At 33.8% G+C, this 19679-nt stretch overlaps 1 pseudogene; it reads left to right on the top strand.

Annotated features, from left to right (window-relative positions):
• Window positions 1–7205: 7205 nt before the first annotated feature.
• LOC144237629 (cleavage and polyadenylation specificity factor subunit 5 pseudogene) lies at window positions 7206–8233 on the top strand (annotated as a pseudogene).
• Window positions 8234–19679: the final 11446 nt, after the last annotated feature.

Here is a 19679-nt window from a genome sequence, read left to right as displayed (position 1 = left end):
TTGAAACTATTGGGATGCAGAAAAAAAAAAACCCTACCATTTCCATTTTTAAATAACTTGAGATATTTAATTTATTAAAACTTAAATGGAGTAACTCTATATATTTTATATACAGTGTTTATATATATATATATATACATGTGTTTTATATATATATGTGTGTGTATATATATATATATACAAAATTTGGCATTTGAACTTTTGGTGTAAATTATAGTGGCATTAATTACATTCACAATGTTGCACAGCCATCAGCACTATCGACTTCCAAAGCTTTGTCATGAACCCAAATGAAAATCAGTACTCATTAAGCAATAACTTCCCCTTCCCTCTACCTCACTCCTGGTAAGCTCTAAGCTACTTTCTGACTCTTTGAATTTGCCCATTTGTGCTATTATGCAATATCTGTTCTTTTATGCCTGGCTTATTTCATTTAGCACAATATTTTCAAGATTCATCCCTGTTGTAGCATGTATCATAATTCATTTTTAAGGATGAATAATAATCAACACTGTTTATCCCACGTTTTGTTTATCTATTCATTGGTTGACAGACACTTGGATTGTTTCTACCTTTTGACTATTGTAAACTAAGTCACTATGATTATATATATACTTGTATCAGTTTGAATTCCTACTTTTAATTCTTTTGGATATATATCTAAGAATGACATTATTGAGTCATATGGTAATTCTATGTTTAATGCTTTGAGGAACTCTCAAACTGTTTTGCATAGTAGCTGTACCATTTAACATTTCTACCAGGAATATACAAGAATCCCAAGTTCTCCACATCTTCATGAGGATTTATTATTTTATTTTTGTGTGTATGTGATATCCATCCTAGTAGGTATGAAGTGAAATCTCATTGTGGTTTTGATTTACATTTCCTTCATGATTGATGATAGTAAGCATCTTCTCATATGCTGATTGGTCATTTTCATGTTTTCTTTGAATAAATGGCTGTTTGGTTCTTGGCCCATTTTGTAACAGTGTTGTTTGGTTTTGTTGTTGTTGTTGACTTGTAGGAGTTCTTTACATATTCAGGATATTAAACACATTTCATAAGTGTGATATGCAAATATTTTTTTCTATGGGTTGTCTTTTCATTCTATTGATAGTGCCCTTGGTCTATGCTTTTGGGGTCATATTTAAAAAGTCATTGCTGGGGCGTCTGGGTGGCTCAGTCAGTTAACCATCCAACTTTGGCTCAGGTCATGATCTCATGGTTCATGGGTTCAAGCCCCGCATCGGGATCTGTGCTGACAGCTAGCTCAGAGCCTGGGATACTGTGTCTCCCTCTCTCTCCGACCCTCCCTTGCTTATAGTGTCTCTCTCTCTCTCTCTCTCTCAGAAATAAATAAAACATTAAAATGTTTTTTTCTTTTTTACAAATAGTTTATTGTCAAATTAGTTTCCACATAACACTCAGTGTTCATCCCCACAAGTGTCCTCCTCCATGCCCATCCCCCCTCCCCCCTAAAAAAAATTTTAAAGTCATTGCTAAGTCCCAGGTAATGAAGATCTGCCCTTGTATTTTCTTCTAGGAGATTATGATTTTAGCTTTAAATTTGTGTCTTTTGATCCATTTTCATTTATTTTTATATATGGTATAATATAAGGGTCTGTCTTCATTATTTGCATGTATTACTCAGTTTCTCCCCACTGAAAGATTGTAGCATCCTTGCTTGATGTCAGTTGCAAAATGTATACATAATATGCAATATATATATAGTGGCAAATATAAAATATATATATATATTATATATATATTATATATATATTTCTGTGGTGTCAATTTTACTCCAATGGTGTATATGTATATCCTTATGTCAGTACCACATTATTTTCATTACTATAGTTTGTAAGCTTGAAATTGTGAAGTATGAGCTTAACTTTGTTATTCTTTTTCAAGATTGGTTTGACTACTCAAGGTCCTTTAAAATTCCATATGAAATTTAAAAGAGCTTTTCTAATTTTACCCAAAATATCTCATTGACATTTTGATAGGAATTGCACTGATTCTGTATTTTAGTAGAAGCATCATCTTAACCATATTAAGTCTTGCATATATGAGCGAGTGTCTTTCCATTTACTTAAGTCTTCATTAATTTCTTTCATCGATGTTGTAGTTTTCAATGTACAGGTCTTGTACCTCACTGGTTACATTTATGCCTAATAGTTTGTTCTTTTTGATATTATTGAAAATGAAACTGTTTTCTTAATTTCCTTTTCAGGCTGCTTGTTGCTAAAATATAGAAATATAGATCATTTTTGCAAGTTGATTTTTCATGTATCAAATTTCCTGAATTTTTAAATTAGATGTAGAATAATCTTGTGGATTCTTTAGAATTTTCCACATGCAAGATCATGTCATCTATGAGCAGAAACAATTTTACTTCTTTATTTCAATTTGTATGTCTTTTGTTTATATCCCTTGCCTAATTACTCTGGCAAGAACATCAGATAACTGTCAGATAACAGTGGTAAAAGCAGATATCCTTGTTTTGTTCCTTAGAGTAAAAGCTTTCAGTCATTCACCATTAAATATGATGACCTTTAGTGGCAGACCTTTACCATGTAGAGAAAAATTGCTTCTAAACACTTTTTGAGTGTTTTTATCATGATAGATGTGAAACATGATATTTTTATGCATCATTTAAAGTTACTGTGTAGGCTTTTATTTTCCCTTTATTACATTAATGTAGTATAATACATAGAATTTCATATGTTGAACCATGCTTGCTTTCTTTGTGTAAATCCCACTTGGTCATCTTTATAGTCCATTTAATGTGCTGCTGAATTCACACTAGGAGTACTTTGTTGAGGATTTTTGCCATCAATTTCATTGACAAAGGATATTGGTGCAATTTTCTTTACTTGTAGTACCTTTGTATGGCTTTGCTTCTAAGGTAACGCTAGCCTCATAGAATAAGTTAGAAAATATTACTCTTCACTTTAGAAGAGTTTATGAAGAATTGGGGTAAATCTACCAGTGATTAATTCACCAGTAGTTCTGCGCTTTTCTTTGTTGGGAGGCATTTCTTTGAATTTGTAATTATTGATTCAATCTGCTTACTTGTTAGAGATCTATTCAGATTTTCTTTTTCTTCTTGACACAGTTTTGAAGTTTGTGTGCTTATCAGAATCGAACCATTTAATCTAGCTTCTCCAATTTGTTGGCATACGGTTGCTCATAGTATTTTCCTACAATGCTTTCTAAACCTGTAAAGTCAATGAAATGTTCCTTGTTTTTCTGGTTTTAGTAATTTGAATCTTTTACCTTTTTTCCTAGTCAATCTGAATAAATATTTTTTATTCAAGTATAATTAACATGCAGTGTTATATTAATTTCAGGTATATAATGGTTCAAAAACTCTGTATATTACTCAGTGCTCATCACAAGTGTATTCTTAATCCCCTCCACCTTTTTCATCCACCCCCCCACTCACCTTCTGGCAACACCAATTTGTTCATTATATTTCAGAGGCCTTTTTTTTTTTGTCTCAATCTTTCTTCACTTGTTTCTTAAATTCTATATATGAGTAAAATCATATGGTATTTTTCTTTCTCTAATTTATTTCACTTAGCGCTTAGATCTATCTGTGTTGATGTAAATAGTAAGAATTTGTTCTTTTTTATGGCTGAGTAATATTCCTCTGTGTGTGTGTGTGTGTGTGTGTGTGTGTGTGTGCACGTGCGCTCACATGCTCATGTTTATTTTATACCATTTCTTGTAGCATCTTTTTATTTTTATTCTTTAAGTTTATTTATTTATTTTGAGTGAGAGAGGAGGAGAGTCAGAGAGAGAAAGAGAGAGAATATCTCAAGCAGGCTCCATGATGTCAGTGTGGATCCTGATAAGAAGATCAATCTCACAAACTGCAAGATCATGATCTGAGCCAAAATCAAGAGTTGGACACTTAACTGACTGAGTCATCCAGATTTTGAGATGCGCCATTACCATCTTGTTCTAAAAGTTGTTTTGAGGGGTACTTGGCTGGTTCATTGGAAGAACATGAGACTCTTGATCTCGGAGTCATGAGTTCAAGCCTGATGTTGGGTATAGAGACTACTTAAAGAGATCGATCGATAAGAAAGGAAGGAAGGAAGGAAGGAAGGAAGTTGTTTTGAATTTAGAATATTGTCATTAAATGTAGTATGAATTTTATGAAACATGTTTGGAGCATGATAAATGACTTACTCCATTATCCATATGAATTTTTTCACTGACAATATCTCATTTCATTTCCACAACATTTTGCATAGGCATTATTATTCACAATTCAGAAGTGACAAAATAAAGATTATAAAAGTTTAATAATAAATTCCTAACTTGTGGATTGGAGAACCTGAATGCAAATTCAGGGCTCCTGAGTCTGTATCCCACACTCTTTCAACAATATAGTACTCCTAGAATATCACCATCTGGTGATTTGAGTAAACTATAAATATAAAATTTGTACACTGAAGAAATTTGTAGACTTTTCAAAACTGTTTTATTCTGTTACCAGAGTTATCATTTCAAATAAGAGAATGAACAGTTTTATACTATTTTACTTAATAAAAGCAAATACTCCAGAGGATGCACTTTCACTTCTTTTGCTAGATGGTATCATTTTAAAGTTTGAGACATATGTCAAAACACTCATATCTAAAAATAAGAATAGCATACAACAACAACAAACAACTTGCCAAGGTTCATTTGATTTGTGTAACTTCAGTAGTTTAGAATCATTATTTACTTAAAAAGATTATATGTTTTGTTTTTATTTTCTAAGTCAGCATTATATTATTGTTACTTCCTCTCTATGTAAATAATAGCAACCTGCATGCTCCCTAGAGTGATCAGTCCTCTGAAATGCAGGGGGGGAAAGTGTTTCTGTATTTTGTCATTAAAGTTCTTCTTGTTTGCAATCAGAATGCTATTTACTTTATACAGTACAGAATGTCTTGTATGCCATTCTAGAAAAGTTAAAGTAGGAAATTTTATGAGAGTATGCAAACACAATAGGTTACTAGAGGTAGACCCAGTAATAACAAGAAATGTGACAATTTACATTGGTCAAAGGAACAGACAGACTCCTGAGCTGTTGTAAAAATTGAAGGCCACAAGTGATCAGCCAGATCCAATTTATTATAACAAGATATTAAATTACTCAAATATTTCAAAATAAAGAAAGGAATATGCACTCTGAATATTTCTATACATATTTTTAAATTTTTAAAGTGTTTCTTTTGGAAAAAATACAACTTCTTGTCAAATAAATATAGCATTGCAGTGCATAGTTTTAATACGTGCTAGTTTATTTCAGTTTACAGAAGGTAATTCAAAAATTAGTAACTAATTCTACTATACACTAAGGTTTACTTAATAGCATCTCTATTTCAAGTCTCTGTTTTGTGAAATACATACTGGAGTAGAAAACTAACATCATTTGGCCAAATCAAATTAATGGTATATAAATTAAGCTTATTTTGAGTACATTGTTAATTTAACAAAAAACAATAGGTAATCTGTATGTCCATCAATACAGGAATGAGTGGATAAATTATGCTACTATTACATGGAGCATATTGAACTGTTTACTCCCTAGTGATACTTATCTTTTTCTCCAACCTTGTCAACTTTTAATTATATCTCGAGAAACAGAGTTCTCATTTTGATTCCACAGTGCAAAGCACTTGTGTAAAATTTAAAGGAAAACCGAAAAGGAAACCATTATTCTCTGCTGTTAGAGATAAATAGCTGAACAGATGTGAAGCATGAAGCAAGTTCCATGTGAGCTTTTGTTAATCATCTACAATTGAGATAATTGATAGGCACTTCCTGGGTTTGGGGACTTACTAATTTCTTGCAAGCTGTAAAGGGTGATCATTATTCTTTGCCCCTTGCCCTACTGCCAACTTTTTAAAAAATATCTATTTTCTTTTAGCACATGCTCCTGTTAAAATGTATAGTTCCAGTTCTTGAGGCAAAAAGACAATTATACACTTTAAAATTAATGACTTAAATCTCTATGCACTGACATGGAGAAAAGTTCACATAATATTATTTCATGAAAGCAAAAGAATGCTACAGAATGATGTCTATTTTGTGAAATTATGAAACTTTGTTTTAATAAGCTGTTCTCACAAAATTTGTTTATATTATGAACAATGTATACATAAGCATAGATATGGGAGTAAGATGTTTAAGGGGCAAAACTATAACCTCCATGAATCTCAAAATTATTTAACCTGATACAGCATACATTTTATTTTTTAATAAATAATAATGGTATTGAAATTATTACAAAATTAAATTTTATATTTAAAACATTTTTTAAATGTTTATTCATTTTTAAGAGAGACAGAGAGACAGAGCATGAGAGGTGGAGGGAGACACAGAATCCAAAGCAGGTTCCAGGCTCCAAACCATCAGCACAGAGACCGATATGGGGCTCAAACGCACCAACCATGAGATCATGACCTGAGTCGAAGTCGAATGCTTAACCAACTGAGCCACCTAGGTGCCCCTAGCAAAACTAAATTTTTTTAAGTCNAGAGAGAGGGAGTCACAGACTGAAACAGGCTCCAGGCTCTGAGCTGGCAGTCAGCACAGAGCCGGACGCGGGGCTCAAACCCACGAACCGCGAGATCATGACCTAAGCGAAAGTCGGACGCTTAATCGACTAAGCCACCCAGGCGCCCCAAGTTTTATGAAATTTATAATTGCTTATAAAGGATTAAATTGTTTTGTGTCAAGGTATACAGTTTTTCTAGTTTATGAAAATGTTTGCTCTTTCTGTTCTCCACATCCATTTGCCCTTTTTTTCTGTTGTTTTACCCTGTCAATTCTGTATTTACCACTCTTCCAAAGCTCATATACTTTAGAAAAGTAGACATCAGTACCAACTTCAGGATTAGTCCCTACCTGGCTTAGTTTAGGGTGATTGATGAAACAAGCCCAATTCAAGCAAGTAAGATACATAAAATGTATTTGGGCATACTGAAACATACTTCCCCACTCTTCAAGTATTTCTGGAAGATACCTTCTCTTTCAGTATGATGTAAAGCAGGAAACTTGCAGATCCTGGATTTTTCTGGAAGCCATTTTATGAGTTTGAGAAAAATCAACAAGAAAAATTGCATTCCCTTAAGGCAGACAAATTAAGTCTCCTTTTGTGTTCTCATGCTAATGGTAGGTGGCATCTGCTGAGGGGGATGCAAGTAACCACTGCTGGCACAGGGAACATCTCCCTGCCTGCCCCATTTCCTCCCCCTGCTAGTGTTAGAGTTCACCAGCAGGTCCATGGTACCACCCAAATGCTCACAAATTGTCTGGCCTGGTGGTGGGCGGGGGGATGGATCAACAAGTTCGGCAACAAGTATGTCCAGCAGACCACGCCCCTCACCCTGGAGTGGACCATCAACATGTACCCTCATACCAATTAGATTTTTAGTACAAAAGAGCCCCTGTATGAGAAGGACAGCTCCGCTGCAATCACATTTCAGCACATGAGGGAGGACTTTGATCAAATCAAATGAGAAGGAGTGTAGAAGGAGCCCTAATTGTACATGAGCACCTGCTACCACATGTGTTACTACTACAGCTGGGAACAACTTTCTCCACACAACCTGGTGGTGAAGTTAACCCAGGAGAAAATGAAATTTAAGGACTAAAACGCTTAATGACAAGTATACCAGGCCATCAAAATGTAATCCTTCAAGATGGGGTCACTGAAGACTGCACTGGTAACTGGTGGAGACAAACTTTTGAACCTCCTTAGTACCCATATATTCTTCCACATATCAGAAAACCTAAAAAAGGGGCGCCTGGGTGGCTTAGTCGGTTAAGCGTCCGGCTTTCACTTGGGTCATGATCTCGCGGTTCGTGGGTTCGAGCCCCGCGTCGGGCTCTGTGATGACTGCCAGCTCAGAGCCTGGAGCCTGTTTCAGTCTGTGACTCCCTCTCTCTCTGACCCTCCCCCGCTCACGCTGTCTCTCTCTCTCTCTCTCTCTCTCCTGGAAATAAAATAAAAATATTTAAAAAAAAAAAAAGAAAACCTAAAAAAAACATTATGGAGCTGTTTTTGGTTCAACGTTAAAAGAAAGCCTTGTTTGCAGTTCCTAAAAATTATAAGCTGATATCTGTACTATAATTTAAATTGTAAGACAGTGCACTAAGATATGGACCCATCATTTCTAGTCTCCCTCAGTTTCTGAGTAGGTTCAATTTTATATACAATTGAATTCCTGCACAGTGAAAAGTAAAAGAAGTTGACTCTATGAGCACAGCTATACAGTATTGAATTAACATGGTAGAAAAGATTTTTTTGACTTTTATCTCTTTCCCAATTCCTAAATTGCTACCTACTTTCTGTCATTTGAAAAGTAAAGTTAATATGAAGAACTAGAGAGTGATGTAAACAAATGTGATAATGTTTCATTTACTTTTGGTTCCACTCACACTTTCTTGTACACCATTAAAGAACACAGACTTCTTCCTATTTGTATTTTTTAACTTCACATTAAATTTGTAAAATTCTTTAAAATGATAGGCAAATAAGACACAAATAAAATAGGTCGTTGATGACAGAAATGAATCATTATATTAAACATTCTGAACCTCATCCTAACTCTACAACAATTTTTGCATATTCTTTTTTTTTTTTAATTTTTTTTTAGGTTTTTATTTATTTCTAGGAGAGAAAGAGAGAGAGAGCGCGTGAGCAGGGGAGGGTCAGAGAGAGAGGGAGTCACAGACTGAAACAGGCTCCAGGCTCTGAGCTGGCAGTCAGCAGAGAGCCCGACGCGGGGCCCGAACTCACGAACCGCGAGATCATGACCTAAGCGAAAGTCGGACGCTTAACCGACTGAGCCACCCAGGCGCCCCAATTTTTGCATATTCTTAAAGCCAGTGTGAATCTTGTATTCTTATGCTTGCAAATGAAAGACTGCTAACAAATACAAAAAAAGGTGATTAATCTGGACTTGGGTAACCTAACAATGTACTCTATTTCAGGTTGGGAGGTTAGAAATAGATCTATAATGGTAAATTGATTGTTAAAATTGTTACTTGTGGTAATGATTAACTCATAGCATTTGTCTTCTAAGGGTATAGTTTAGGAGACTGGGAGGAAAACTACCTTTGGATTATATTTTATCTTTCAGTACCATAATGGCAAATATTGGTCGAAATGTGAGAAACAGGATTCCTCAATTAAGATAGTGGGAAAGCTCATTTATATATCCATTCTTGGGGCCAATCTGACAGTGCTTCATCAAACTGAATTTGCGTATGTCAGGTGATACAAAAATAAACTCCTGGATTTATATTTCAGAGAAATTTTCAGATGGGAATTTCATTAAGGACCATCCAATATGTGTGAAGAGGTTCATAATAGAAATAATTGAATCATATTATATCAGATTATTGGAGACAATCTAGGTTTTGAATGTATAAATATAATGAGGTAGATCTATACCATAAAAAAGATAAACTAGGTATATATACACAGTAGGCTATACAGGACCTAAAAATAGTGGTTAGTGGAAACATTTAGAAACAATTATGTAAATCTGTATAAATTTGTGTAAATTAACAATAAATAATTTTCAAAAAATATATGTTTTTTTAAAGCGACATACAATCTCAAAAGTCCACATCTAGCAGCCTAGAATTATTTCCTATGGGCAATGGGGTGGGGTGAGAGTGGAGAATGGGGAGAAAAAAAAAAGGAAATATACCAGTAGGATAATAAAATGGAATTTTGCATGGACTACCACTATTTTACCATGAAGTAAGAAAAATTATTAACTCAAACTTTGTCCTGGTTCAAATATGGTAATAACAGTATTAAAGTAACATACCTTGAAAATCAGGGATTTAAGTTTAGGCTTCTTCGACATCAAAATTGCTTATTTTACTGCCCCACATTGTCCCTCATACAAATCTCATTTAATGAATACAGAAAATAATTTTAAATAAAATCATGGTTACTGTATTGAGAGAGAAAGTATCTTTTGAAAACATCACCGAATAATAATTAAATATCCCCTAAGGGCTAGGATTCAAAGCTGGCAATCCTAGGGGTGATCTATCACAGTAAGAATGTTGGGAGTTATTGGGTTGTGGAGTTAGCAATGAAAACATACTTTGCAGAGATTTATTATGGGGTTTCAATTTGATTTCCCCCAGGCTATTAGTGGTAACGCTATGTGGAAAGCTGTTTCCACATACCAAGGGCTTTAAGGTTAGCAATATATCATTATTTCCCCCACTTTTATTTTATATTCTTCAATTTATCTAGACCTCAGTAGGGTCACAAATGTGGTTGTGAATATCTGTGTGTACTCTGGGACTTCTATTTTGTAAGTAAATGGATAATATAGATTACTATAATGTGGTTAAACACAAAGAAAAAAATTGTTGTAAGTAATCTAAAACTGCCTGATGACAATTTGAATCCTTTTTTACATACAGAATTTGTGTTGAAGTCAATTATCTCAAAGTTTAAATAGGCAATATTAACATGTCTTCAATATTTATGAATTTTAAATGTTGTCCTATAAGTTACCCACTCCTGCATAAAGGTACACAAAAATTAATAAATTAAAACAGTATTATGTTTCGGCCATATCTTAAATTGTTTCAGGGCCTCACAGTGTTGCTTTTGTCAGTGCATGTGTAACCAAGTTGAGGAAGTTCCTCTCCTCGTATGTGTATGTGTAACTGAAGGATCCAGTTTCAAAGTGTCCTGCTTAAATCCAGCAACTTGGGGCTGGTAGTCAGCTGCAAACAGGAGGAGCGGCAGTTTTGAGCTTTGCTTCCTCCTCACATAGACTTCTCCAGGGGCTACTTGAACTTACTCATGGCTGGCTTCCAAGAGTGAGCATACAAGTAAACAAATGACAGATTTTTTTTCTTGACATAGTGTTAGGATTCATAAAATACCACTTTCACCATATTCTATTGGTTATGGTTGCTGTAAAATCCTATCAATTGAAGGAGATGAGAACATAAATCACATATGGTTGGGTGAGTTTTGAGGTTTTGCAAGACTGTGTAAAATGAATGGGAGATCTTGTTTCAAAAGGGTATTTTTCAGATGCATTTAAAAAAATAAATCTGACTTTTCATATTATAATGATTAAGATCTGTGAATTAGAAGTGTTAAAAGTAGATACACTTTCCTTATTATGTATTTCAAAAGAAAAATTTGCAATACTTCCTTTTAATATATTTTGCACCAGGAATATCATTGCTACTTAGGAGATTTAGAAAATTTCTTGTAAGCTTGCTGTATTAAAATTTTTATCACTGAAATGAGGAGGTTTTGTCCCTTTAAGATGTTGTATTCATTTTGCTTATATTGTATTTATAATCTTTGATTACATATCTGTGACTGAGACCATAATTTCCCTTTTTCACAATGTTTTCTTTTCATACTTTGGAATTTAGCTTCTGATAGATTTGACTCAAGATAGTTAATAATTATAGATAGTTATTAAATGTTTAGATTCATTTAATAACAACAAGACTCCTCAAATTTTCTCTTTCACCTTGTGTCAGTTCTGGGTAAGTTACACAAACTATAATTTGTTCAATGATTGCACTGTTAGTATAGAGAATTCCATAAGGCCCAGTTAACAAAATAATGGCATCTTTTATAGCCACGGTGCAATTATAAATTAAGAATTTAACATTGCTACAATATTGTTAACTAAATTACAGATTTTATTTTCATTTCTCCAACTTTTCCACTAATGTCTTTTTCAGTTTCAGGGTCTAATCCAAGACACTACAGTGCAATTATTCATTATGTCTCTTTATTTTCCTTGTAAGTAGACAAGTGACAATCTACCTCCAGTTCATTTTTATCTTTAGTTGCAGTATTTCATGGACTCAAATTAAAATGCAGATGCTTTACTCAGCTACCTGTCCCTTTTCCCACCCCCTCAAGCCCTACACTCTGATTTTTATACTCCCATTCCTGAAAAGCTGCCTAAAATATTATTCATTCTATTGTGTGTTAAGTTTTCTGTCCTGGCTTACCTTGTATGCCCAATTTTAGTCCTGGGCTGGGTGATATTTTTATAACACTGATACTTCTTTCATCTGTTCTAGGTGTTCTTAATGAGAGAGCTTCTGTGAAGCATCATGTCTGTCATTAATCAAAGGTGAAGTCTCTAACATTTTTTAACTAATCAAAACTGAATTGTTGGGAATTATTCTATAGTCAGCATCCTTTTCTTCTCTAAAGCAGTAAGGACTATTAAACAACATATATGTGCATTCTTTCATTCTTTATTTATCGAGATTCTATCTACATATGTGATTAATTCATAGCATGCTAAAAGCAAAAGACTCACTTTGAGTTTATTTTCCCTCTATGTACATCCCATACACGCATAGAGTACGTAGTATATATCTTCTGTGTGAAAATAAATTATCCTCTTCTGATGCACTGAAAGTAAAAACAATATTCATCATTCAGCAGATAAATATTTAGTATCTACTGTTCTACCGTGCATTGGGCATAGCTTAATGTGGGACTGGGAATTTCAGAAAAAAATCCATAAATAATTAGTAATAATAATACAGTTATGGGCAAAAGTAGAATTATACAATATGGTCAAAATGTGGGGCTATAAAAAGAATAGAAGGTTGGCAATTTTCCTAGTTTCTATCCAGAAGCCAAGTTTGCCATTGCCCCATCTGGAGTATTTAGCAAAATGTGTTTTAGTAGTTTGATAAAGATAGTATGAGAAGAAGAGAAAATAGAACAAGATCATAAAGCAAAAGTAGCAAATGTCAAACTGACAAGGCTTTTATGTAGCAAAAAGTCCAGAGAGGAAAAATGTCTTGTCTTACTAAATCATCTTCTTTCACTACACCATATATCTTTCTGGAACATGCATTGCCACGTTAGACTAGTGAAAGAATTCAACTCTGTGTCATGTAACAGAAATCACTCAGTGCAGATAAATATTACTTGGGTCAGAAAGAGTGATAGGTATGATAGTAAATGACACACTGTAATTGGTTATTCTCCCTTGTTACTATGGGCTTTCTCTGAAGTAGCTTAATGAAGATGGGTTTAGACCTGACTCGTTTTCAACTTAGAAATCAATTATTTCTGCTTATTAAGTTCTAAACATTGTATTTTAAGATGCTCTGTCAGATTAGACATACATGTTTGATTTCCAAAAATAAGATGCTATGAAATATAATGGAGCACTTGACACAAAGTGTAATAAGTAAACAATTTTAAACATTAAAAATAGATATTATTGGAAAATGTAGAGCATTCAACATAGCTCATCACTTGTGATCTATAAAGTCAAATTAAACACTATGCATATAGGTAAAATTCAACGACACTAAAATCTGTCATGTCACTTCAGGACTCACAATTTTTTTAAGTCTGTCTGTCTGTCTATCTATCTATTTCTTAGAGAGAGGAGAGGAAGGGGGAAAGACAGAATCTTAAGCAGGTTCCATGCTCAGTGCAGGGCCCAACAGGGGCTTGATCCTATGACCCTGGGATCATGACCTGAACTGAAATCAAGAATCAGATGCTTACCCAACTGTGCCACCCAGACGCCTCTTTAGTATTCATAATTTTTAAAAACTAGTCTCGTAACAAATTATTATCCATGTTTAGGAAAGATGGTACTTATACCCATAGTGAGCTATTTTGTTATTGCTTCATCACTAATGTTTTCAGGGATATTAACTCCAAAATATTAGTATAAGACATAACTTACAGAAATGAGCCAGTATCACAGTAAACAAAATAATTGGAAAAGACATGGCACATTTATTTATGCTGCAATAAGTGTCCGAAGTATTTTAATATTATTTCTTTTATCAATCTGTCACAGATCGGTGAGTGAAATCCTAGAAGTGCCTTTGGTTTTAGAAATAATAATAATAATAATAAAAAATAAAGTTTTTCTAATCTAAAAACTTAATATTAAGTGATATAAAATAGACCTAGTTTTCTATGATCTCAGAGTCTTTTAGTTTTGAATAAACACACTTTACTAATCTTTCCTAAGTAAACACTACAAAAAAAAAGCTCACTGAGAGAAAAATAATTTGCACATATTTTAGCAGAGAGATACAATCTATGCTCCAGTGCAATCTACAAAATGCCTCAGCAGTACTCATCATGGTTCAAACAAGATACCTAACTCTCAAACACTTCTGGCACTAAAATCATTTTTTAAAACAAACTAAAAAATAAAGTGTTATGTTTGAGAACACCAAGCTCCTTCAAATCACAATCCTGTCACCAAATACATGTTTCTTTGCACCCTCAGTCCTTATGAGATATTATTTTTTTGCCTTCATCCTCCTATTCTTCAGAAGATTGACAAGCTATCTTCCCAAATGTAGTCTTTATCCCCAACTCAATCCCTTTCCCTGAGCCCCGCATCTATATCCCCCACCATAACCTCCATCTCCTGCATATACACAAACACAGACAATATTCTACTCTCTTCCAGACTGCTTCATCAATCGTTTTTTAGATACTGAGCAGGTGATACTAACTTCTGCACAGAGAAAGCAAAAACAAAAACAAAAATAAAAACAAAAATGAAAAATAAAAGCTATGAGACTTGCAATGATATTTCCTCTCACCTGATTTATTTTTTATTTATTTTTCTTTCACATAAACTCTATTTTTTAAAACTTATTCCTAAGTATTTTATTGTTTTTTTTTCCTAAGTATAATTTATTGTCAAGTTGGCTAACATACAGTGTATACACTGTGCTCTTGGTTTCAGGAGTAGATTCCCATGATTCATCGCTTACGTACAACACCCAGTGCTCATCCCAACAAGCACTTTCCTCAATGCCCATCTTCCATTTTCCCATCCCTCCCATCCCAACCCCTGATCAACCCTCAGTTTGTTCTCTGTATTTAAGAGTCTCTTATGGTTTGCCTCCCTCTCTGTTTGGAACTATTTTTCCCCTTCCCTTCACCCATGGTCTTCTATTAAGTTTCTCGAATTCCACATATGATGACACCTAATTTAAAGTAGTACCATGTTTGTGTGTGGTAACAGGAAGATGACATCTAAGAGATACTCACCTGCTGATCATGACAAGCTGTGAATACATTATCTTACACAGAAAAATATACTTTGTAGATGAGATTAAATTATGGAGTTTGAGAAAGAGAGCTTATCCAGGTAGACTCAATCTTTCCATTCTGAGGTTAGAGGCAGATGTGACTAAATACAGAATGGTTATATAGAAGTAATGTTGCTGGTTTTGAACCAAGGACTGTGGGGAGTGTCCAGAAGCTGGAGAAAATGGATTCTTCCCTAGAGTCTCTATGAAAGAATGCAGTCCTGTGGACACAGATTTTAACCCAGTGAGACTGGTGCCAGATTTCTGAGCTAAAAAGCTATAAAATATTAAATTTGTGTTGTTTTAATCCACTACATTTGTGATAATTTGTTATGACCGTGTTATAAAGCTAACAGAGTGGATATACACATATGTCTTATATGTATACCTAAACCAATATATACATAGCAGATGAATACATATAAGAAGTATAGTAAGACATTTGAAATTATATGCATTTACTTCTTAGTGGTTATTTGTGACAGGCAAGGTCTTTGAGGTTGGTAATAGGGATACAGGGAAACCTAGCTTTGTTAGTAATGTTCCAACTTTCAATTTTTCTAAATTCTGATGTATCTTTTTTGAAGAATAATGTTTCTTGGATAATGAATGCAACAGATTAGTTACAATTTTTAAAAGAACCAGAAAGTTGTAGAGGGCAGAAGGAAATCAATATAACTGAGAAAATTTATTTGTAAAACTGTTACATACATTATCCTTTCCACCTGTTTCCACTCTTCTGGGTGTTCAACAGTGATTTTGGCTCCCGACGTGAATATGGATCCAAACTTACTGAATTAACTATTTGTGTAGATGATACCAGTACTCACATCTTAGTAGTACCTAAATTATAGGTTATTATTGTTAAAGTATGCCATTAGTTAGGTTCTAACAGGATGCCTGGAGGCCAGCAAAGAGGAACTCATGGCTAACTATGAGGAAGCTAGAAACCTGTCTTGGCAGTAGTCCAAAACAAAGCAACAAGAAACCAAATCAAACCAGACAGGCCCAAGATGGCTGACAAAGTAGGCCAAAGTTCACATTATTCCTTCATTATACTACATTAACATACTAAAATCCCCTCCCCAAGGATGCCATGACAGGAAACCCATGACCAAATAAGGAAGAAAAATCATATAACCCTGCTGCCAAGAAATCCATGCATCAAGTAATGAATATCCCACCCCTTTGTTAACACTTGTCAATAAAAGATAGAAACCCAAACCCCAGTGGGAACAGCTTTCCCTTGAGTTCGTCTGCTCTCATATCTCAAAAGTGAACTTTTTCTTTTCAACAAAACTTCTATCTTCACACTGACTTGTCTTTGAATTATTTCTCTTAGTGAAGTCAAGAATCTGGCACCAGCTGATGGTTGAAATCTCAAGGCCTGAGAACTCCCCTAGTCTCTGGTAACATTATGACAGTTAAATCAGTCAACAGGATACCTGAGAGACAGTATCTACTGTTAAAGTATTAATTACTAATATTATTATTATATAGTACATACAATCTTGCATGGGAGGTCCTTATTTCCATGCCTTCTGATATCTCATTTGGATTAAAACCCAAACTCTTTTGTGCTTTTGATTATATGAAACTTTCACATCTGTCCCACCCACTGCTTTTACCACTAATTCTATGAATATTCTCCACTAATTACAGTGCCTATCCATAATTATGTAAATTCTATTCTGAATTCTATTTCTTTTTCATTTTGCTGCCATTTTTGGCTTTCTTTCTGAAAGACATTAAAATCCACCAGGAATTGAACCCACTTATGGAAATTAACTGTCATCCTTTTAGGAGGCAGTAGGAGGCTCTCTGGAGTCATGCCTCTTAGTCCTGAATAATTGGCATCTGCATATTCTGACTAAGCAGGTCTTACTCATTCAGTGCTGAGCAGAGAGGATAATTTGTTTCCCTCTTCTCACTGTTCTAACTCTAAAAGGTGCAATAAGCTCATATATAAGTATTTTCCACCCTCCATTTAATTTGAAATCCCAAACACAGAGTCTTTATACCTGTTTTTTATTGAATATTAGAAGACCTTTCTTGCAAGCTAGAAATCAAACAAAAGATTATCATAAAGTGGGTGTGCTTAAAACACTTTGCCCTAAAGGAGTCTCTGCTGGAAAATTAATTATCTTTTTAACATACAAATTCAAATGGTTATAAGCATACCTATCCCAGTGTTCCTTGTTTTAAAATTAAAGTTATTTACGGGGCGCCTGGGTGGCTTAGTCGGTTAAGCGTCTGACTTTCACTTAGGTCATGATCTCGCGGTTCGTGGGTTCGGGCCCCGCGTCGGGCTCTGTGCTGACTGCCAGCTCAGAGCCTGGAGCCTGTTTCAGAGTCTGTGACTCCCTCTCTCTCTGACCCTCCCCTGCTCACACTGTCTCTCTCTCTCTCCTAGAAATAAATAAAAACATTTAAAAAAATTAAAAAAAAATTAAAGTTATTTAAAACTATACAATATCTCCAACAAACCTAAGGGGAAGAGTTTCCTATCCATATCATTCTTCTTTTATAAAGATGTTATAAACATACTTCGTCCAAGAAAAATACTTTAAGAATGAGATATATACGTGTTATTTCTTCTTGGATATGTGTATGGATGTGTATATGTATATATGTGTATGCTTATATATATGTATATAAAAGATATTTTTCTATCTGTGTTTCTATATTCTGTACAAATATCTTATTCTTAAACTATCTCTTCTTAGGTGATATATATCTTATTAATACATGCACATATATCATTCTTAAGTATTTTTTTAGATATATATGAAACTTACCAAAGGTATATTAATATAGTCAAATTGCACTGGAAGTAATAATGAGGCAACTTTGTCTAACTAGAGAAAACAAGGAAAGAACAAATAATTCTCATTAGAAGGAAGAAAAAAAGGGAAGAAAGGTGGTAGGGAAGCTTCATTAAAAGTGATTAATACTGAAGTGGACATTGAAATGTTATTACTATTATGGCTACAACTTTGTGTAATGACAATAATTCTTGCTGGTACTTAATGAGCATTTAATTATGCAATAGGAACTTTTCTAAACATATAGAATTATTTAACTCACATATTCCCAATTTCCAAGGTAGAGAGTTATAAATACATTCCAGAAGAATAAACATTATGGATAAAGGGCTAAAAGCTCAAGGTACTCAAAGTCAAAAAGTAAAAAAAAAACTATAGCATGGCTAGAAAATGGTGAGAAAAAAGTTAGATTGGAATAATGTTGTATACAGCTTGAATGTCATAGTAAGTCATTTGAATAGGATGACTTTGTAGTAAAGAGTCATCAAAATAATGTAAGTAAACAAGAGTTTGCAAAGATGATCTATCTTTTAGAAGCATAACAGTTTCAGCAAGGTGAAAGTTAAATTTAGTAGTATGGACAAGATCCTGGGGAAATAACAATAAAATAAGAATGATGTGTAAGGTAGAATTAGAGAGTTATTCAATGGCACTGATTTTGACCTTGAAAATACTAAGATTGAAATGCCAATGGTACATCTTGTAGATTAGGCTAAAAAGAGAGATTTATAATCATAAATACATAAGTAATGCTTGAAGCCAGTAAGCATATAAAGTAAAAAACGAGACAAATAAAGAAATAGAAGGCAATGCCAGAGATAGAATCATTCTAGCAAAAGAGACTGGAATAAGTAACTACAGAAGTTGATTGGAAGAATATTATCACAGAAAACAAAGCCAGGAGAGATTTTCCAATAAAAGATTCCACAGTGTCAAAGGGGCAGATGTTAGCTGGTATAATTACTGTTGGATTTTGAAAATATCAAGACACTGATGAGCCTACGAAGAGCAAATCAAATGGACCACTGGGAATGAAAATTAAATCATAAAGCATTAAGGAACTGAATGAATAATTTTTAAAAAACCCTTTAATACATTTGAAAAGAAAACATCCAAATAAAGAGAGGGAAACAGATGGAGGCAATTGTTTTTATGAGGGTGGGGGTGTTAAATTGGAGAAATTTTAATGAATGCAGTCAAAGTACTTTCTAATGAGTTGCAAATTACTTAGGACCCAAAAGTAATTGATACTCATAAACACTTCTCTGTATTATATTAAATTATCAATAAAATCTTTGGAGATAACATTTTTAACCTATGGATTGCCTGTATAAAACTTTTCATATTTTATATTCTTCTCAGGGAAACCTGTAATATCTTCAAAGCTATGAAGACATGGAGACAAAAAATATGACTACATAAGATTTTTTAAATGTTGTTAAATGAAAAAAAAATAGCATGTAAATCTTGTAGACTCCAAACAGCAAATGCCCATCAAATGTGATCACTGTGTTTGGACATTTAATGAAACTGATAATAAATGTTAAAAAAAATCACTGGATTATTTGTTGTCCTTGGTAATATAATGCTAAAAGTATACCTCAATGGGTGAAAATGAGGAATACAGCATTTCAAAAATATAAGCAACTAGAATCTTATGAACATTTCAGAAAAAATTAGGTCATTACACATATGAATATTAAAATACTTTCCTATCATGGCTAA

This window comes from Crocuta crocuta, unplaced genomic scaffold, assembly GCF_008692635.1.
Source record: "Crocuta crocuta isolate KB4526 unplaced genomic scaffold, BGI_CrCroc_1.0 scaffold235, whole genome shotgun sequence".
Classification (NCBI taxonomy): domain Eukaryota; kingdom Metazoa; phylum Chordata; class Mammalia; order Carnivora; family Hyaenidae; genus Crocuta; species Crocuta crocuta.
The sequence above is the reverse complement of the archived record's forward strand: the minus strand, read 5'-3'. Positions and strand labels throughout refer to the sequence as shown.